Here is a 24234-nt window from a genome sequence, read left to right as displayed (position 1 = left end):
ACATGAAAAACGAAAGAAAGCAAAAGATAGAGACTTTCAGACAAAGAATATTTAAGTACCAACATGTAGATATTTACATAAATAGAGTCAACTTCCACAGACAGAGATAATTAAAGGAGTGGAAGAAAGGTATGATAAATCCAACAGCTTTTTCTGGGGGCTTGGAGATCCATGATGATTTTGTTTGATGTAGTTCATCTCAATATGCGGCCGTAATGGATGTAACTACAGTTGCCATCTATCGAAATTATCATAGATCTCCAAGCCCCCAGAAACAGCTGTTAGATTTATAACACCTTTCTTCCACTCCTTTAATACATTTTGTCGCTTGTGCTCTGTGGAAGTTAGATCTATTTGTGTAGATATCTATATATTTGTCCTTGAATATTCATTGCCTGAAAGTTTCCATCTTTTGCTTTCTCTCGTTTTCCACGTATACTTATATACATACTTTTTGTTTCATGACCGAGCTATTAAATTATATTTAATATATCTAATTTTTTTATCCGCAAAATTGCCTCTGTAGCCGCTCAACTTGATCACTCTTATATCCACTTTTTACCCTGTTGAATTGATTCCCTGTGAAGATTTCGGAGTCTAAGTTTGAACATTTTCGAGCACTACTCTCTTCTATACTGAGAATCTATGGATTTCATGTTTGTTTGTGTGTGTGTGTGTGTGTGTGTGTGTGTGTGTGTGTGTGTGTGTGTGTGTGTGTGTGTGTGTGTGTGCTATAGTGTGGAAGTTTTGTCGATGGGTGATCCCAGCAGCTCTGGTTCTCCTGGTTTGGGGGCCGAAACATCTACAGAGCTGTCTCGCTGCCTATTGAAACATCGCCTCCTGCATATGCAGAGGCAGAGTAGACAACACCTTTAGCACATAGGTGTTTACCTTAAACTACAAACCCATTAACTTCACAAATCGGGTATGCAACAGCATGCCCAGGAACAAAAAGTCACTTGCATGATCGTCAAAGACACAGAGATGATAGCATCAATTCCAGAAAACCAAAACAACTAAACAGTCCTTTTAGGAGTAACAAAAAAATCCCCTTTTCTCAAGACATAATAATCTTCAATGATAGAAATATAGTAATATAAGCTCTTTAAATTTTGGATAAAGACTGTACTTCACAGAAAGAACCAAAAACCTCTTTCTATCTCTACGTAATATCTCTCTAAATCGGAGACACCAGTTTGCACAACACGCCAAAAATTATAACCGTAATGATTACTTCAGGAAGATCACACATAAACTAGAACCTATAATAGATCACTCTTTAACATAAGACCAGAAAACAATTCATTCCCTTACAAGAATACAAATACCTTCAACCGAAAACCAAGGAATCTTTTTCTAGAGAGAGTGGACAGAATTCAAGACACTCGATGGAACAAACCAAATGTATACTTCCAAATGTAATAAATATATCACACACAACCCTTTCAACGCAATAAATTCAAGATTTCCCCAATAGGTTAAAATTCTTCTCAATACCATAAAATTTCAAAATGAATGAAATGCAGAAAGATGTCGTAAAGTTTGTAGAAAACTAAGCAAAACAGAATTGTTCAACAAAAAAGTTAATGATGAATCATTGAAAGTTATTATAGTCCGGAAAATGGTAAGACTTTAAATAAATTCTGTGGTTTTATGACCAATTTTCATTGTTATTTATTACCACGTCTAACATTTCAATCAAAAGCAGCTGAAAGAACGGGAAAACATCAAGGATTTTAAGAAGGACAACAATATAATTATCAAAGTAGCTGATAATGGAAGTATACTCTTTACTCTTTTACTTGTTTCAGTCATTTGACTGTGGCCATGCTGGAGCACCGCCTTTAGTCGAGCAAATCAACCCCAGGACTTATTCTTTGTAAGCCCAGTACTTATTCTATCGTTCTCTTTTGCCGAACCGCTAAGTGACGGGGACGTAAACACACCAGCATCGGTTGTCAAGCGATGTTGGGGGGACAAACACCGACACACAAACACACACACATATATATACATATACATATATACGACGGGCTTCTTTTCAGTTTCCGTCTACCAAATTCACTCACAAGGCTTTGGTCGGCCCGAGGCTATAGTAGAAGACACTTGCCCAAGGTGCCACGCAGTGGGACTGAACCCGGAACCACGTGGTTGGTAAACAAGCTACTTACCACACAGCCACTCCTGCGCCTGTAGTCAGAAGTATTGTAGTCATAATTAACTCCGAACAATTCGAAAACAGTGAGCTATCCCTACTTTGTGACATCACCCACCATGAAAAGTAAACAATTGATGACAATCGGAAATAACGAGGGTACGCACGACATTCTGCCAGTAGATCCGAAAGGTATTTACTGAAGAAGGAATGGGACTATCTAATAAGACTTGAACCAACAATTTCTAAGCAGTCACAAAAATCTTCTGGAGCAAGACAAATGTTTATTAATATAAAGGCGCAGGAGTGGCTGTGTGGTAAGTAGCTTGCTAACGAGCCACATGGTTCCGGGTTCAGTCCCACTGCGTGGCATCTTGGGCAAGTGTCTTCTGCTATAGCCCCGGGCCGACCAATGCCTTGTGAGTGAATTTGGTATACGGAAACTGAAAAGAAACCCGTCGTATATATGTATATATATGTATATGTATGTATGTGTATGTGTTTGTATATGTTTGTGTGTCTGTGTTTGTACCCCTAGCATTGCTTGACAACCGATGCTGGTGTGTTTACGTCCCCGTCACTTAGCGGTTCGGCAAAAGAGACCGATAGAATAAGTACTGGGCTTACAAAGAATAAGTCCCGGGGTCGAGTTGCTCGACTAAAGGCGGTGCTCCAGCATGGCCGCAGTCAAATGACTGAAACATGTAAAAGAGAGAGTAAAGAGTATATCACATCCCTAAGATCTGAACCTAAGACCAATTATATCAGGTCCATCATGTGAAATACGTAAACTTAGGAACTTTAGTGATATATCCCTAAAATTAATTCATAAATTTTTATGCTGTCTTAAACTTTCTAAACAATGTCCAGTATAAAGGCAACACAAACACTCTTTTGGTTTCATTTGATGTAGTAAATATTTAAACCACGATTCCATATGGATATAGAACAGAAGCCATACCATTGTCATTGGTAAAATTTCCAAAATACCTACCTAAACGAATTCTTAAAAGACTGCGATGGGCATGAAAGTATCCGCCAGGCATGCTAATCTTCTTATGGAATATTTAGAAGTCCAAATATGCGAACAATTGAGATTGATATACGGTGATGTCTTCTATAAATGCTTATTCGCCAAATGAAAACGCTACATGGTTGATTATTTCAGCTAGTGGACATACAGTTTAAATCAACTCTATGAGTTTAAAACCGAGTTAGATACATAACCCACAGTATTCAATTCAACATGGAATATAGGGAAAAACAACTCTTTTTCGATATCTTAATCATATAAAGAGTTACGAACGTTGAAACCGACATCTGCATTAAACGAACAGACTCAAAACAATATCTGCTAATTTCTTCCTGTCATCCAAAGCATGCGAAAATTAATATGTTCTAACCTAGCAAGAACAACCAGCACAATTGTATTCATTTCCGAAACCCAGGAGAAACGACTTCAAGAACTATGAAATACAATACTCGAAACACACTACCCAATAGCTTTAATCACTAATGGGATAGAACGTTCAAATCGATAGACACCCAAGAATTATGAAAAACAAGGAACACCCCTGATACGCTCAAAGCTACCTTATATATCAACACACGATCCAAGAAACACGGAAGCATGCAATATCATCCATCAGAATATCCATCTTTTTATGAACGACCTACGAATGAAAACACACTCTAAACACAAAATAATTAAAAGTAAAAGTCAGTCTAAATCTTCAAAAGTACCACTTACTCATCAAAATTTCAACTCCATCCTAACTGTGTAATCTTCATCTATTTCTTGGAGAAATTGACATGGGAATATAAATCAAGGAATATAAATTGACATAGGAATATAAATACATAACATTTACCATATAAAGTCATTTCACCTGCATATCAAGCAATTTAATTTATGCTGTTAAATTGCACATAGAACAGACAAGTTTAAATCTGATGTACAGAACAGTGGTACACTACCAATAGATTTGAGACTCCACGTGTAAATATTTAGATCTCTGTCCAACAAACAAACATACGAAATATGAAATTTTCCTCTTACATCAAAGCATCTGGAACACCTTTGTCCAATTTCGATTAAATAAGGAAAATATGTTTATAAAGAAATATAAACCAAAATTATACACTCTATAGCAAAGAAATATATATCGGAAAAAAAAGGTTATTCGACTGAAGTTAAAAGAATTTGAAATCAGGAAAATAATAAAAGTAAATCAAAAGTTGGGGTAACAACTTGCCTCCAGGATTCGAATCCCTTTCTTCTAACCGCTACACATAACACATTTTCGACACTATTTGCCCCAGAAATTGACCAATTGGATTTTATTTTGGGTTAAAACCGGACTCTTGACGAGACAAGAATAAATAAATAATGCTACTAAACATTGAGCCGATCGTGACGTCAGAGAAACCACTGATGTCTGAAAGCTGTAAGCCAACCGGAACACTTGCCGACTGCCCGACAAAAGCAAGTCACATGACATTTGATAAACAAATGAAGCCCAGAGAAAAATCATTCAAACGGAGCAATGGTCGAAGGTAAGTGACCCAAAAAGTTGATAAATAATTGACGTCCCAAGTCAGCCCAGCAGAAAGCTGAGCTATTGCTGAGCAGTAATAATGTATGACCAGACTGTCTGATAAACAGATCAAACCAAACGAATATAAAAATCGCCACTATAGGGTAGGACAATATTTGCAGTGGAAAATATGTAAGGACTACCAAATCGACACCCCTTGCTGGTATGGACATGGTCCTAATCCAGTGGTTGAAGGTGAAAATGTTCCCAGCTTATGGGGTTTTCCTATCAATACTGGCAGAACAATCCAGACATAATCATTAAAGATAGGAAAGTAAATACTTGTAAACTGATAGATATAAGTGTCTCCGCCGATAAGAATATATTGGCCAAGGAATTTGATAGCCCACTTAATATAAGTATCTGGAAATTGAAATACAAAACGTGGTACTTTAAGCGAAAACAGCCCCTGAATGTATTTCTGTACTGTCTTCACCTTCCGTCCTCAAACTTTGCTCTTGGCGTCTGGATCACTCAGCAAGTGAGAGTATCAAACATGCTAATGAAAAAGCAAATAAAAAATTCTTAATTTCAAAATTTAGCTCAAGGCCAGCATTTTGGGGAAGAGGCAAAGTCGAGTACATCGACCCCAGTGGTTGATTGGTACTTATTTTATCATCGATCTCGATGTGATGGAAGTCTAAGTCGATCTCAGAAGAATTTGAACTTAAACGTAAAGACGGACGAAATACCTATTTCTTTACTACCCACAAGGGGCTAAACATAGAAGGGACAAACAAGGACAGACAAACGGATTAAGTCGATTACATCGACCCGTAACTGGTACTTATTTAATCGACCCCGAAAGGATGAAAGGCAAAGTCGACCTCGGTGGAATTTGAACTCAGAACGTAGCGGCAGAAGAAATACCGCTAAGCATTTCGTCCAGGGTGCTAACGATTCTGCCAGCTCGCCGCCTTAGCAACAACAATAATATCGGTTTCAAATTCTGCCACAAGGGCAGCAATTTTGGGGAAGAGAATAAGACGATTTCATCGACCCCAGTGTCTCACTGGTACTTAATTTATCGACCCCAAAAGGATGAAAGGCAAAGTCCATCTTGGCTGAATTTGGACTCAGAACTTAACCACAGGCGAAATACCTATTTCTTTATTACCCACAAGGGGCTAAACACAGAGTAAACAAACAAGGACAGACAAACTTAAATTATCGACCTCGAAAGGATAAAAGGCAAAGTCGACCTCGGCGGAACTTGAACTCAGAACGTAGCGGCAGAGGAAATACCGCTCAGCATTTCCTCCAGGGTGCTAACGATTCTGCCAGCTCACCACCTTAACAACAACGACGGCTACAACAACAGCAACAACAACAATGTTAATGATAAGAATGGTTCTTTCTATTTATTCTCACCTTCTTTATTCTTGAACGGAGAATTTCGTTATACTCCGTCTTAAGTTTCATTTTTCTCTTCCCTTTCTCCCTCTTTCTCTGTTTTTTCCTCTCTTATTCTCCTTCGTTTACCCGGAGAATTCGTCTAAGGAAGCTGACCATCCAGAGATGGTAGTAAAACGTGTGTTTTGTAAGTATGACCTTGTATGAATAAGGAAATAACGGGATAATTATTGTCTTCTCTCATTAAGATGTACTTTTTCTTTCCTACTCGGCGATGGCAAGAAGACTTGACATTGTGATCTTGAAACCTATTAGGTATCTATGATCAAATGCAATGCCATGTTGGAGAGTAGAGTTAACATCAGCAAAGGAAAGATTAATAAATGTGCATATCCATAGGCGCAGGAGTGGATGTGTGGTAAGTAGCTTGCTAACCAGCCACATGGTTCCGGGTTCAGTCCCACTGCGTGGCATCTTGGGTAAGTGTCTTCTGCTATAGCCCCGGGCCGACCAATGCCTTGTGAGTGGATTTGGTAGACGGAAACTGAAAGAAGCTTGTCGTATATATGTATATATATATATATATGTGTGTGTGTTTGTCAGACAAGTAGCATTGCTTGACAACCGATGCTGGTGTGTTTACGTCCCCGTCACTTAGCGGTTCGGCAAAAGAGACTGATAGAATAAGTACTGGGCTTACAAAGAATAAGTCCCGGGGTCGATTTGCTCGACTAAAGGCGGTGCTCCAGCATGGCCGCAGTCAAATGACTGAAACAAGTAAAAGAGTAAAGAGTAAAGAGTATATCAAAAGAGGAATATTTCAAGACAACAGCTTGCTGTCTATTTTGCTTATAATCGCACCGATTCCTTTAGTGATTACACGAAACATATCTAGTGATGAATTCCCATTGAGAAAGAAAACGAGAAAAGTTAATCATTTTCTGTTTATGGATGGTTTTTAAATCATTAAAGTTTTAACTTTAACGACCAACTGGATTCCTTAGTGAAGACTGCAAAGAATACTTAGCAACGGCGTAGGAGTGGCTGTGTGGTAAGTAGCTTGTTTACCAGCCACATGGTCCCGGGTTCAGTCCCACTGCGTGGCACCTTGGGCAAGTGTCTTCTATTATAGCCTCGGGCCGACCAAAGCCTTGTGAGTGGATTTGGTAGACGGAAACTGAAAGAAGCCCGTCGTATATATATATATATATATATATATATATATATATATATATATATATATAATATATATATATATAATAATAAATATTAGGGAATAAATCCAAACTTACAGAGAAAAATCAGATTTAGGATTGAATCCAATTTTATAGTAAAATATTATATTATATTAAATTAGAGACAAAACCACTATTAGGCAAATCATACAGTGAAAAACTTAAGCCAATACATAAGATTATTTAAATAATATAAATTAGATAATCTTATGTATTGGCTTAAGTTTTTCATTGTATGATTTGCCTAATAGTGGTTTTGTCTCTAATTTAATATAATATATATATATATATATATATATATATATGTATATAATATATATATATATATATACATATATATATATATATATATATATAATATATATATATATATATGTATGTGTGTGTATATGTTTGTGTCTGCCTTTGTCCCCCCAACATCGTTTGACAACCGATGCTGGTGTGTTTACTTCCCCGTTACTTAGCGGTTCGGCAAAAGAGACCGATAGAATAAGTAGTAGGCTTACAAAGAATAAGTCCTGGGGTCGATTTGCTCGACTAAAGGCGGTGCTCCAGCATGGCCACAGTCACATGACTGAAACAAGTAAAAGAGGAAAAGTAAGTAACGGCATCTGGATGACTTTTGAAAAAGATGTGTTATGATGGAGATGATGAGAAGAAAATCCCAATAAGGCACCGGAATGGATCTGCCTGATGTTGCGAATAGTAATAAATGTAGATGAAGCAAAAATATTTGAGAATACTGAAAACTGACAGCAAATGAAGGAAGCAGTTCGGAGCAGTTGAATGCAAGGAACATCACACAAGCAATGAACAAGAGGGCACAATCACTTCTGATGTATGGAGCAGATACTGCTGGCTGGAGAAGCAAGGGACAAAATGACATCGACAGGAAGGAACAGGTGGCAGCAACATTAAATGCACAGAAATAACAAGCGTCGTGTGAACCGATTATACTGGAAAAGACCAGACGAAATGGTTCTGCTATAAGCTATGGGAACAGAAGACAGAGTGTTACCATTGTGTAGCAGAACAGCTTTGATGCTGTCCTGTCCTTGGATGCTGTCCTGTCCTTATGAAAAGTCGTCAGTTGGTTTTATCATATGGTATTTCCAGTTGCTGAAAAAGTTCAGCGATGTCATTACAAACGCATAAAGAGAAAACAAGAATGTGTGAAAAAAGAGAAATCTATCTTTGAAGGAAAGAAGCCTCACTCAATGGTTTCAGCATCAAAAGAGAGATCAGAGATAACCCAAACAACTGGGTTTAGAAAGGAGTATTGAAGAAAGAGACTAGGATCTTGGTAGTACAGGCCCTAAGAGTACATTAGATGAAGACGATGAGAGATCAGCAGAACCCTCCCTGATATTATTGACTTGACTGAATGCCCGAGCAATGCAATGAATATTCGGAAAATTAAAGATATTTATGAAATTCTCGATTAGAAACTCTGTTCTGTTGTATATACACTCTAGCCGGGTTGTCATCCTTACAACATTATAATAGACAAAGGAGCTAAGCATAAAATATTCACCCTACCTTGATTAATAGGAACCGAACACTTCCTAATGGAGTTAATAAGGAGAGGCTTTTCTAGCGATAGAGAATTACATTTCAATAAGTGGAAATCACCGGAAAGTTAAAAATCTTTTACGTACATATGAAAGGTAACGTAATCTGCAGTTGGATGGTTAAATATAAGTATATACGGGCATACGCACATACACACATACATACATACATACATACATACATACATACATACATTCATACATAATACATACATACATACATACATACGTACGTACATACATACATACATACATACATACATGCATACATACTGTTGGGATGAGAGTCACGACGCCCCTTGCGAGAAAAAAACTGGACCGAGCGATTATAAATAGTAGCGGTCTGAGAGTATAACTTTTGCGGCGTATTGCAGAAGGTACGAGAATATTTTAAGGAAGATTGCAAAACATGGTTGGACGAAGAAAAAGTAAGGTCATTATTACATAAATTATCTCTGTCTGATCATGAACGCTACTGTAATTTCATATTGCCCAAAAAGGAAACAAATTACTGTCTAACATGATCGGTGATATAAACTTCTCTATACTTGAATGGACTGTTAGAATTTGACTTAAAAAGAGGATGATGAATTTATTACGTATGCAGGAACGGAAATGAGTAATGCAAGAATTCCACAGTGGAAACCCAAGAATGTCGAGAATGAAAGCCATAATGAGGAGCTATGTATATTGACTAGCAGTGGACGGGGACATTGAAAATTGTGTAAAATCATGCAAAGGTTTGTGCGCTAGCAGCCAAAGCACCACTGGTGAAATACCAATCGTGGCGTGAGATGGATAGTCCGTGGTCCAGAGTACATATCGACTATGCCGGACCAGTGAACGGCACATACTATCTAATTGTTGTTGATAGCGGTACAAAGTGGCCAGAGGTATGCAGATGCAATAAACCAACCGCAAAGACAACAATAAAGTTCTTGTATTAATCACTTGCTCGAGCTAGAAGAGGCTTGGCTAATGACGGCCGTTATGTACAACATGGCAGAAGAGGCCCGAATATTGAAGGCAACCAGGACAAACAACCTGGACTACTGGGGCTATGGGTTGGAGCTAACAGTCCAGGCAACAGTGGAAGACTTGAACAAAATAGCAGAGGAGATAGTGTTACCTGACGGTTTCTCAAATGGGAGTGAACCACATGAAAGTTTAGAGACATGTTACATCCCATATCATGATAATGACTCAGCAGATCATTCACTACTTGCACATAGTTTTTTGAACGATGGTTGCCCAGAAAGTTATCACAAACCTTCTTGAATGACTTAAAGGCAAGCTTCTCTTTTCTCTTGAGGTGTGTGATGAAGGTTTCATCAAGTACAATTTTTCGAATTTGGGGACCTATGAAGATACCTTCTTTAATTTTACCTTCACTCAGGGCAGGGAACTTTTCTGCAAGATATGAAAATGCAGAGGATTCCTGGTCCAAGGCTTTCACAAATTGCTTAAACAAACAAATTTAATACGCAAAAGTGGTAAAAAAAATTCTATCACTTTTGATGTTGTGTTTTCCTTGCTCAATTTCATCTCGGATCGGCCAATCCTTGCGTACATAATATTCAGCTCTTGCTCTGGAATTCCATAAGCATAGGAAGTAGCAAAATTTAGTATAGCCAAGCTGAAGGCCAGTTAGCATGGCCACAACCTTAAAATCTGTACAAATATGCCAGGTATGGTCATCATATTGTATGCTTGTTGGAACTGCTTTCAGATTTTCATATGGTTCTTTCATGGTTGTGCTATAAGCTATGGGAACAGAAGGCAGAGTGTTACCATTGTGTAGCAGAACAACTTTGATGCTGTCCTTGGATGCATTTATGAAAAGTCGGTAGTTGGTTTTATCATATGGTATTTCCAGTTGCTAAAAAAGTTCAATGATGTCATTACAAAAGCATAAGTCATCCTTCGTGGTGAATAATGCAAGCAGATCCTCAGTACGTTTTCTGTACAGTGTTATCTTCACTCCTTTCTTAAGAAGATTACGTTCTTGAAGCCGTGACGCCAGAAGCTCATTTTTCGCTCTCGTTAGAGATCCCTGCACAAGTCATTTAGAGCCTCTTGAGAAAATGGTATTGGTTTATTCTCGCCTTCTGGATCATTGGGCTCCCCACATTCACCACTGGAATGTTCATCAGCACTGCTGGAACTCTGCATTTCTTGATCTGGAGGTTTGGGCACAGATAAGTTTTCTGAGTGCTCTACCGGGCGCATTGCTGATTGCAATGTGTTTCTTTTTCTTTGCTGTAGTACAGCCTGTAAAGTCATGGTGACAGAAATAGCTATCATTAGAGTGATCTTTCTGCTCATGCCAAATCATTGGAACATCAAACTTCATGTGAACATTTTTTCCTGCATACCAGGAACTCAATGTCTTCACACATGTAAGGCAACACACACGAGGAGCCCATGACTTATCCTGGTCTCCTAAGTAACAATCGAAGTACACCTTGTATATTTTCTTGATATGGCGTGTAAATTACGCTTTTGTTTAGTAAAAGTTAATTCCCCATAGATATAACAGAATCTGTTTGGATCACTTTTGCACCGTCTTGCACTTATTGTTGAAAACAAATAAGATCTGAAAGAATAAAAAATAACATTAAACACAAGCTTCGAATCACATTGGAGGTGTTACTAAGATTGCTCTCTAGCCCAATGTGGTAGAGAATTTTATTTAATAATAATGACAAAAAGGGTATACAGTGACAATTCTGTAGACACCATGCCTAATTCAACAAAAAGAAGGCAAGAAATGGATTTCCCATGTCATTTTGCATATAAAAATGACCACAGATCTCTTGTCCATTTTTGAGTGTTGCACAGTGTGCAGCAACAGGATATATAACAATACGTCCGGAGCAAAGTACGGCTGAGCTTGGAATCTTGGCGAGTGAATGCAAATCCTTAATTCATACGCTATAAATAATCACGATATCTGGTACTATAAAATCCGCAAGACCTTAAAATTCAAAGAGTGATAGTTAAATCAAAACACTTTCCTTCCCAAACTTGCTACCAAGTGGGTGGTCAGGCAAAATTTACTCTAAGTTAAAAAGAGAAAACATAATACATACATGCATACATACACACACACACACACATACATGCATGCATACATACATGCATACATACTAACATACATGCATGCATGCATACATACATACATACATACATACTACATACATGCATGCATGCATACATACATACATACATGCAAACATACACACATCATACATTCGAAGCAACAAGTCGCGTATTTGGCGTGGGATACTATTCATCTGAGAGATACTTTTATCCATGATCGAAGGGACTTAGGACTGAAACTTGAATTTGCCACGCAGAGTTACTACAAGCAACTTGACTGGACACATCATCAACAACACAACCGAGGAAACGAAAGCAACAGCTCAGCAGGTAAACAAATTCTTTCTAGCTGTAGAAGAAACCATAATTACTAAACTCATTTCTGTTGGAATTATGAATTTAATACTGATCAGTATTCAATTGAATACTGCTTCAAAAAGCGAGGCAAAACTCCGCTGTTGGCTATATGAATCGATTGAAATCATGTTGGGACGATCTGCATCCAGAATTAAATCATTTTACTGTGAAGGAATTACGTCAACAAGCAAAATTTGTGGAACGTAAGCAGAAGGATCATGACAGTAACTTTATTAAAAAAAGACCTGAAATCAATATTCTTCCCAACTAACCATTGTCCCCCTACTACGACTAATGGTAAATTGCATGCAGAATCCAATGGTTATTGTTGTAGTAGTAATTGTAGTCAGGGTGATATATCGGTTAAATGTGCCCTTACTGAAATTTTCCGAGGAAACATAGCTTTGGCTCTGAAGCACTCTCTCAAAGAAAGAGTATTCTCTACCAAAGTAAGTAAAAAAAAACAAACACCAGATACGGTACTAACAGCTGTTAACGAAATTGGAGAGGAATATTTACAGCAGTGTAATGAACCTGCATTCTGGCAGATTAACTCATGTCTCTGTGCTCTGGCTACTACTGCAAAGGAGTACATGAGTGACATTCAAAAAGTGAACAAAACCGAAACAACTAGGAAAGTACCATCATGGCTTTTGAAGACAAAGAAAAAGACAGCTGATTTACGGAAGACCATCAACCATGTAATGATATTTATTGCGTGCAAACAAGTAAATCACTCTACCACTCACCAACAAAGTGAAAAAGGAAGGGAAATCATGATGTTTAGAGACAGTAAAAATAGGACACTCATTTGCAAACTGATCACCCTCAAGCAGGAACTAAAAGCTCTCAGCGAGAAACTCCGACACCAGAAGAGAATAACAGAGAGAAAAACAGTAAGCAAAACCAGAACCAGGCAGCAGTATACAGAGACATGAGAGGAGAAGAAGTGAACATCACAGAAGCTCCTCCACGAGAAGATGTAGACTCCTTCTGGAGGAAAATCTGGTGTGAATAGAAGGAATTTAACCAAGACGCTCTGTGGCTGGAAGAAATACGCAAAAGTTATTGTCCCTGCATTACACCCAAGACATATGGGATGGATGGTGATATTCATTTAAGTGTGATCCGGAAACCCCAGGATGGAAAAGCACCTGGAAAGAGACTTAATTGCTGGATATTTGTACAAGAAGCTAACCTTCTTCCGTCCATATCTTATCAACCTGTACCAACAAGCTCCCAATGGGTACAATAGCATACCACATTGGTTAGCTCTGGCATTGACAAAATTGGTCCTCAAATGCAGAACCACCCACATAACAAAAGACCACCGGCCAATTGCATGCCAGAACTTAATATATGATATACACAGCATGCTTAAACCTCTTTTGCCAAGACCATTGTGAAACCAGTAATATAATCACAACAGAACAAGCAGCTGAGAAGAAGGGAGTCTGGAGATGTGCCGAGCAATTGTCAATAAACAAAACTGTGATGTCAGAGGTGCGGGAACAGAGGAGGAACCTAGTATCAATGTGGCTAGGCTACAAGAAAGATTTTGCTTCTGTTCCCAACTCATGGATGCTAGACGCCCTTCAGCTTGCTAAAGTTCCAGTGAGAATAATCAAAGCCATAGTTGACCTGAATTCATCGTGGATCATCATCTTGAAATCAAACAGAAAGAATGAATATATTATCAATCATAGAATACAGTATCGCAAAGGTATATTCCAAAGAGACAGCCTCTCTGTGATGTTTATACTTTCTGTAAATGCCTTGTCATTTATGTTAAAGAAGCATGAAGGATATTTCACTGGTTCACAAGCAAACGAAATTACCAAAATTACCCACTGCACGAAATCAAAAAGAGCCTTGACCTGGTTACAACATTCTCAAAGGATATATGTTGGAGTTTGGTCAGGATTAATTTTGTTATATGGTTGTGAAAAGGTGGGGAAACTGTAAACCAAACTAGTGACATCTTCATCAATGACTTGACTGTTTCCTTTGTATCTAATGAGGAATGATACATATATCTAGGGGTGGATGAAAAGATATCTTACAATGGCACCTGTAACAAAACGCATGGCACTCAAGAATATTACCACCGAATAAAGAAACCTTGGACCTCGGAATTCTCCGCATTTAATAAAACAGTGACCCATAATGTATTTGCAGTGCCAGTATTCTTACCAACATTTGGGCTGCTTGATTGGACGCTTGATAAGATCCGAGCTATTGATGTGATAATCCAGAAAATACTAACAAGCACACAATTTCCCCGTAAACAGTGATGTAGATCGCCTCTACCTAAAACGTAAACAAGGCGGCAGAGGTTTAACATCGAACCTATGTGCGTTTGAATGTCGCATCATATCTCTTCGGAAACATCTTTTAACCACCAAGTGTTGAAATGCATGCCATGGCCAAGTTTTCATACATGAGGCTGATAACATCATAAGACTTGGAAGGCAACTCTTTGAACAGCATATCTTGTCTGATAACCGTAAATATATGCCCAAAGAAGTCGCACGACTCTACCACAAAGTATCATTAGATGACAGGATGAGCATATATGAGCAGAAGACTATGCATGGATGTGTTAATAGAATGTTCCACGATGACAGTAACATGGATCATCAAAGCAGTTTATCATGGATCAGCAACCGGATTACTACCTTCCACTTTGAAAGGTATGCGTTTGCAATCTAGGAATCAAATGCCTGATGCACAAAAGAGACAGAAGTGCGGGAAAAGCAGTAAAGTGTCAGAACCGATGCAGATTTTGTGGAATTGACATCGAATATATCAACCATATCATACACAGTTGTCCCAAAATGTCATCACAGTATTAACTGCCGATGAGACATGATGTAGCTAGGACACAATATAACGAGATCCGTCGATGGGATGACTCCGAGGACAAAGAAATAAAAACCCGCAGTATGGTGGAAGCCATAGCCACTCATAATAAAAAGAACTGCTGGAATGTCCCGGCGACAACCCATATAAACACATGTAAACACAACAGGCTTGTTATAAGGATTTGGAAAAGAGAAGAGAAAGTATATACAGTTGAAGAGAAACTATGTTCAGCTGCTCAGCGAATGTTAACATAAAGCTGAAGATCAGTGAAAAGGAGAATATCTACGCTGAACTATTGAGAAATCTGAAGTTACTCTATCCAGATTACAAGTTCAGGTTTTTATTGAGGCATTGGTATATGCAACACGATGCCTAAATACCAATCGTGAGAATGTTAGGCTTCTCAAAACCAGAAAGGTGAAAGCTGATTCGAAGACTACAGATCCAATCCATCACTGGAACTGTACATATAAGTATATATGAGCTTGTTTAGATATGCAAATATATGCATGAGAAGGCATACATGAAACAAAATATACAAATCTGCATATATACATACATACATACATACATACATACATACATACATGGTGGCTTCCCCCTCGTTATCGAGTATGGCCATTGCATGAAGCTTAATCAATGTTGTTATCGTGCAATGCCTGTGCAAGAAGATTTTTTTTTAAAGTGAGGAAAGGCTGTGCACTGAGTCAATCCCACTCACTAAGCAACAGCAGCCATAATCCGAAAAGAAGAACAATTCAACATCATCGGTAACCACTGAGCCGCAGATTTATGTCGCAGTTATCCCAGTTACCTGAGTTACCTTCTCCTAGAAAGATGCCCTAACAAAGGCTAAGAGTCCTTCACTCTCAATGGTTTAACCGCGCGATCGGGTATTCAGTCCGATTATTTCTGTCTCCGCGCATACATACATACATACATACATACATACATACATACATACATACATACATACATACACACACATATACATACATACATACATACATACATACATACATACACACACATATACATACATACATTCATACATACATACATACATACATACATACATACATACATACATACATACATACATACATACATTCATACATACATACATACATACATACATGAATGCACGCATACATACATACATACATACATACATACATACATACATACATACATACATACATACATACATACATACATACATACATACATACATACATGAATGCATGCATACATACATATATGCATACATACAAAAATACCCTGTTGCTGATTTTGAAATTCCAATGAAAGGGCCTTGGATCTAGATGTAAACCCGGTTCTTTCTCTATTGGCAAGAAATCTTGAAATAAAACTGAATAATGACATACTTACATACATACACAAACACACACATACACACGTAGATACATACATACATACATACATACATACAACATACATACAAACATACATACACACACATACACACGTAGATACGTAGATACATACATACATACATATACATACATACATACATACATACATACATACAAACATACATACACACACATACACACGTACATACGTACATACATACATACATACATACATACATACATACATACATACATGCATACAAGAATACATGTGTACACTTAACGCGGTTCACAGGGAGATTCAGCACGACACAGAATGTGACAAGGAAGATATAATTGTAGAATTACATTGTACAATTATATTTTAGTATAATGGGCGCTATGTCCGTCTGTCCGTTTGTCTGTCGTTCCCTCTTCACGGTGAAACGGCTGGACCAATGGTCACGATGTTTTTCGGGATTACGAAGGAGTTAATCAGGAAGGGTTTTAGCAAAAAACAAAAAATGTGCAAAAGTATGATTATGTAGTAGATATTGTGTTCTGTATTAATAAATCCCCTTTGATATTTCTTGTTAAAATCCCGGCGACGAGGATTAACTCTGGATTTCCACGCCGTATAGTTCGTCGTGAACTTACAGGATTTAGACATGCGATTCTACCCCATTATTTCACATCGTTGATCCGTAGATTTACTATCTTACTATAATGGGCGTTATGTCCGTCTGTCCGTCTCTTTGTTCCCTCTTCACGGCCAAACGGCTGGACAAATAGTTACGATATTTTTCGGGATTAGAAAGACAATCGTCAGGAAGGATTTTAGCATTAAAAAAAAATCAGAACGTATGATTATTTCGTGGATATCGATTTTGAATTGATGAACCACCCTCGCATTTTTATTAAAAATTCACCGACCACGAGTAACTCTGGATTTTCATCGTATAATTGGTGGCCCCATCGTAGATACGAAGCGGGTCGCGAGGACGCTTAATAGCGATAATAAAATGGAAAAAAGTGTGTATTAGTATATAGTGTGTGTGAGATTATTTAATGGTTATCGAAGTGTGTCAGTCTCGAGCAGGATTCGAAACGCCAAATCGAAGTGGCTGTTGTTTACAATTTTGTCAATCAAAATAACCTATGGTACTAGAACATCCAGACGTTATTCGAATAGAACAGTGAGAGGTAAGTCTTAGTTTGATTTTTTGCAACCCTAAAGATCCAGCTCGCGCATTCACAGCAAAAAAGTACGTGACCAGACTGTAGATGGTGTAGGTGTATTCTTACCCAGTCTGATGTTTACACGACCAGTCAGAGTAATTTGAAACTTAGTGTCGACCAAACGGAAATTATCGTCAACAAAGAAGTTTTGTAATCATATTGATATTATCGAAAGGAATATGGTTCATAATTTAAATAAGGAAATTCGTGAACTTTGAATATATAAGAGTATAAACACCCGTAAAATAATGTCGACAACTAAAATAAAAGTACAAATAATATTTTTTCTTAATACTCTTTATGTAGAGGTCGAAGGAAGCCCTGGCTTTCGTTAGGAGTGGTCTGCATAACCATTAATAATACAGAGGCTGGGAGCCTATATCAGTTCGGAAGTGAATCGTCAACACATGTCACTTAGTCGCAAACACGTCATACAGCTGCAATAGACTGCTGTATCATCATCAATAATGTAACATCACCCAGTAATCGATCAAATCCATTCGCACATTTCTCAATACACACTGCTGTAATGACCTTCTTCCCTCATCGTAGATAGGTAGATTCGCTGGTTTGTATAATTACATTGTACAATGGATTTTTTGCCAACTGAGTGCTAAGTGGACTGGAACAACAGTCATACGTTTATGTGTGTGTATATATGTGTGTGTGTGTGCGAGTGTGAGTGTGTGTGCGTGTGTGACTATATGTACGTATATAAATACTCATATGTATATATATTTATATAACCATGCGATATATATATTACACACGCACACGAACGTACATACAAATATATATAGAAATGTGTGTGTTTCTCTCTCTCTCTCTCTATATATATATATATATATATATATATGTGTGTGTGTGCGTGTGTGTGTGTGTGTGTGGAGAGAGAGAGAGAGAGAGAGAGAGAGAGAGAGAGAGAGAGAGAGAAAACCTAGTTAGAAACCAACCGGTACGTCGGGCATAATGGATATATAATACTGTACACTTCGTTTAGTATATATATATATATAGAAGGGGTTTTTTCTTTGTGTTAATTGTCCTGTACTCCATTTTCTGTTGTTTAAAAAAAAATGTCCAGTTCCTTTGGTTTGTGTCTATATTTTCGTTTCTCTTTCTGTTCGACGTCCCTTTGGTGTCCTGTACTCATATATGCGTGTATATGTACATGTAGAGGTAGGTACGTACATATATGTTTATATATATGCATATGTTTTATTTCATTTATTAATATATATATATATATATTATATATATATATATATATTATATATATATATATTCAAAATTAGGGAATGGAGTAGATAAAATCCAGGCTACATCTGTTTCATAGCTAGTAGACGCTCGAAAGTAATAATTACCCCGACGAGGGGTAATCCGGTAGGTACCCGTCAGGCCGAAGATACTTTAATGAAATGAGCATTACATCGTCGTCAAGGGATCCTCGAATCTCCTGCGACTTAATATGGGATCTCTAGATCTTCACTAGATTAAGGTACCTTTGGTCCGACGATTACCCTTCGTTGGGTAATTTACTACTACCGAAGTACTTACTACTGGCTATGAAACATATGTAGCCTGGATTTTATCAACTTCATTCACTCATTTGAGAGTTTTATTCGCATACACGACAATCCCAGCTGCTAACAATGAACAATAAAATAACTTTTTTCAAATTATCGAACTTCGATATGAGAAAAATTTACAATCTTCTCCGTCAAAAAACCACTATTGTCTCTGAAAGTTATTTTTTTAATACTTTCTACAGACTGCTAGAAGTTTACTAACTTCCTACAACTCGATCTTTGGATCTTACTTTTACTTATACATACATATAGTAGTTACACAAACGTGTATATGTATGTATATACATGCATACATACATACATACATACACACACACACACATATGTATATATATATATATATATATATATATATATATATATATATTCTTTTACTCTTTTACTTGACTCGACCCCGGGACTTATTCTTTTGCCGAACCGCTAAGTAACGGGGACATAAACACACCAGCATCAGTTTTCAAGCAATGCTAGGGGGACAAACACAGACACACAAACATACACGCACATATATATATATATATATATATACATATATACGACGGGCTTCTTTCAGTTTCCGTCTACCAAATCCACTCACAAGGCTTTGGTCGGCCCGGGGCTATAGCAGAAGACACTTGCCCAAGGTGCCACGCAGTGGGAATCCGGAACCATGTGGTTGGTAAGGAAGCTACTTACCACACAGCCACTCCTGCGCCTATATATATATATATATATGTAGTAATTACACAAACGTATCTATACACACACATATATAAATATATGTATGTATGTATGCGTGTATATTTGTGTATCTATATATAAAACGTAGTTATTAAATATAATTATAATAGTTATTAAATCAGTTATGATCTAATTTAGCATGACTGAAGCTAGTTTTTTTGTGTGTCTTGATATACGTCATATATTTGATAAAATATACAGCATTATACGTTTCACTATGAATATCGAATCAGATTACTTGAGGTTGCATTTGTCTGGTTTAAATATGTAATTACAAAACTATTCTACCCTCATTTTCAAACTTTATACTACTGCACACAATTCAAATATTACCTGATCATAAAGTATTTTCTTCATCTTATATTAGGGCATATTTTTATACATTTTTAATCATTTTCCAGGTTGGGGTCCAATTTAAATTAATTCTAAACCTTTGTATTCACTTTTCATTAAATAAAACTAAACAGTATTGAAAAGGTGACAGCCATTTTCTCCTTTTAGTTTGAACCAAATAAGACACCATATTTATAAGTGAGAGGAAAGGATTTTGTGATGTTGATTATGTGTCTGTTGAACATTTGCGCCTTAGGTGGCGTGTAATACTATCTTTAAACAATAACCTATTATGACAGAAATGGTTGAGAACCCGCTTCAACAGCTCACAGTATTTCGTTACTTCGATTGATGTTCAAATTCGATGAGATTGATTTTAAGTTTCATTCCTTTATAAACATGTACCTTCTCAACACGTACTTGGTCTTGTGTTGAAATTAATTATCAATATTAACTCTCCATAATGGAAATATAGCTCCTACATCAGAAATGAGCGTAACGAAAATTCAACTAAAGTTGAGTCCGGTTCAGTTTAGGCAGGCCTGGTTGTAGAAACGTAGAAAATGAAATATTTTTTTCTAAATAACCTCCTTTCTGCAAGTCGTTCATTATCTTAAACTTATGTTTTTATTGTAGTCCGATGAACGAAAGTTTTTAAAAATTTAAATAAATCTTTGAATTTCCTGTTGATAATGATTAATATTAAGTATAATAATACTATTGAATTTCTTTTGGAATATAATCATACTTCTTGAACGATGTATTTCGTTTATGGTGAAGTGAGGGCAAAGTAACTAATATTGGTTTGGATAACTGAGACGCCAGTTTACTTATTGTGAATGACATTTAAAGGTGAAACAGTGCTAAACAATGACACTAATAGTTATGATATATCACTCTATGAAATTAATTCACGTTGATGTGGGGATAGTGTAATGGGATGGGTTCAAATCAAGTGTTAAAGAATTAAATCGTTAACAACGAACGTATTATGAGATTTTGCCCATTTTCAATTATGTCATTTTTTCGGGTAATCGGGCCCCATTAGAAATACATCAAATTTTACTCTCAGTGTAGTGTTTGAGTCCTATTCTATACGATGAAATTTAAGGAGAGATATTTTGTTTAATAAAACATAACAGTCTAATATTTAGTTAATTAATTATACAAACTCGAATATGAAAGGTAAGAAATCAATTTAGTATTGAATAAATAAAAGTGTGTCACCAGTAATTCTATAATTTATGAGATTTAATAAAAAAAATTTTGGTGAATTTGTTTGTGGCGATCTCATATAAAAAAATAAAACAAAAACAATGTTACCTCATATAGTAATAGAAACCCTTTTCGTAAGAAAAATCCACTTAATCCAGCGTATAATCCTCTTTAAGGTTGTCCGTGGGTTCGCAAAAATTTTATGAATCCTCAAGAGTAAACACGATTATTATAAAAATGCGCGCTGGAGATGAACGGAGATAGGATTGGTTGTTAGGCGTGTGTTCCACTACTAAATACCTTTTATATGATGATACATAAACGGGTAGACGGTAACAAAACCCGTCGAAAAATATTTCGATTTGGCAATATAAAAGCTTCAGTCAAGGGTATAAGCAAAACAAAGAGATCACACCAACGAGTATCACATGTCGATGTGTATGGAAATAAGGTCATTACTGCAGTCGATATATGTAATAAGAAACGCTACTGATTTCGGAGCAGGGGGAGGTGGCTTATACAGCTTTAACAATTATATTCACAAACACACATTTAAAGTTGTTTGCGTCGGTGTATAAACATATGTACACACACACACACTTACACACGTGCGTATACATATGTGTGTGTGTGTGTCTGTGTGTCTGTATATGTGTGTGCTTATGCGTTTGTGTAGGTGTGTGTGTGTACTATCGCTAACATGCTACCTTAAAGATAGTGGTTTCGTAATAACAGGTGGTTTCTGATGTACAGATTATGCATATACAGGGTGCGATGGGTAAATTGTCACCGCTTCATATTTTTAATTTCGTACGTGCTCATTGTTTGTATTTGATTTTGCCGACTACACAGTATAGTAGGGTCAGTTGGGCACTGTCTATGAGAAAAACAGCACCATGACGCAATTTAGAAACGACATACTGTACTGCTTGGCATTCGTGCCGAAAACTCCAATACGAACATTTCAGAGTGTTTGGGTATCAATCTGAGGACAGTGCACTCTGAGGATATGTACCAAGAGTGATAAAAATCAAACATCTAGTCAACATGATGATGTTTGAAGTGATCACAAGTGATAGCGACATTATGCCTCCATTCATCTTCCCACACGGCTTCAGATTAACATGGAGGTCTACATGAAGCGCTTGGAGGAGGCAGTGCTTCCCTGGGTCAAGAGGGTGGCTGCTAGAAGACCCAATGTCTGACAAGACTCTTCACCATGCCACACAAGCAAGACAACCCAGTGATTGCTGTCAGACAATTTCTGTGACCATATCACCCCCAACATGTGACCACATAACTCCCCAGAATGCAACCCCTTTGATTACAGTTGGTATAGTTGAGCGAGAGACCAACAAAACTCTTTGTAACAACAAAGATGAATTAAAGGCAATGATTATAGAAGCATTCACCAACTTAAACAAGGGGACTGTCCAAAAGAGTTGCAGGAGATTCCAAAGTCGTCTCGAGGCCGTGATAAAAGCCAATGGCGATTTTATTCAATGAATTTTCTCTTTAGTATTTCAATATATCTATGTAATTTTGGCAAATATATCTAGTAAAATGAGATGTCAGTGTTGTTTTCATTTTTGAGTAATTTAGACGGCAGTCTATTCACCGCACTCTGTATACACACACACACACACACATGTATATATTCTTTTATTTGTTTCAGTCATTTGACTGCGGCCATGCTGGAGCACCGCCTTTTAGTCAAGAAAATCGATCCCAGGACTTATTCTATCGTTCTCTCCTACCGAACCGCTAATTGATACACCAGTATCGGTTGTCAAGCGATGTTGGGGGGCACAAACACAGACACACAAACATATACATATACATACATACATATATATATATATATGTATATATATATATATATATATATATATATATATATATATATATATATATACATGTATATACATACATATATATACATATATATATCTCTCTCTCTCTCTCTCTCTCTATATATATATATATAATATATATATATATATACATATATACGACGGGCTTCTTTCAGTTTCAATCTACCAAATCCACTCACAAGGCTTTGGTCAGCCCGAGGCTATAGTAGAAGACACTTGTCCAAGGTGCCACGCAGTGGGACTGAACCCAGAACCATGTGGCTGGTAAGCAAGTTACTTACCACACATATATTTCCAACTTCTCTTGGAAGCAGCTTTTCCATACCACGACGCCCTGGTCACCAGCGGATTTAATGATAAGATTAGTTACACACGACCATAACCTTACATAGAGAAAACACCACCGGAGAGTTTCATCTTTCCTTTAGCATAAAAACATGTAAAATTAGGATCTTTCATAACATAGTCGATAAACATTACCCTGCATAGCATTAATGCATAAGAATATTTTGCAGACATATCTTCTGTATTTCTTTCAACTGTGTACCTAGTGTCAAGAAAAATTAGTAAGTAGGCCCCTGCCTTAAACAAAGGGAGGATACTCATAGAGGCAACACCGCGTGTTCACTAAACGGCCAATGCAACACGAAGACCGCTATAGATGACGTCAAAGG

At 37.2% G+C, this 24234-nt stretch overlaps 1 protein-coding gene and 1 long non-coding RNA gene across 3 annotated transcripts in view; one reads left to right on the top strand and one right to left on the bottom strand.

Moving 5' to 3' along the window:
* Window positions 1–18324, top strand: LOC118766793. Its single transcript, XR_005002709.1, has 3 exons — window positions 1–86; window positions 14269–14275; window positions 18313–18324. It is a non-coding gene; the product is annotated as an uncharacterized LOC118766793 (long non-coding RNA).
* The window catches only part of LOC115220986 (contactin-2), a 159819-nt gene extending 137687 nt beyond the window's left edge, over window positions 1–22132 (bottom strand). Inside the window, exon 1 of one of the 2 annotated variants that reach the window (XM_036510551.1) lies at window positions 21795–22132. The gene's annotated coding sequence lies outside the window, so the exon portion shown is untranslated. The remainder of the gene's footprint in view (window positions 1–21794) is intronic. The other variant, XM_029791203.2, reaches the window with a different exon arrangement.
* Window positions 22133–24234: the final 2102 nt, after the last annotated feature.

This window comes from Octopus sinensis, linkage group LG17 (assembly GCF_006345805.1).
Source record: "Octopus sinensis linkage group LG17, ASM634580v1, whole genome shotgun sequence".
In the NCBI taxonomy this organism is placed as follows: Eukaryota; Metazoa; Mollusca; class Cephalopoda; order Octopoda; family Octopodidae; genus Octopus; species Octopus sinensis.
The sequence above is the reverse complement of the archived record's forward strand: the minus strand, read 5'-3'. Positions and strand labels throughout refer to the sequence as shown.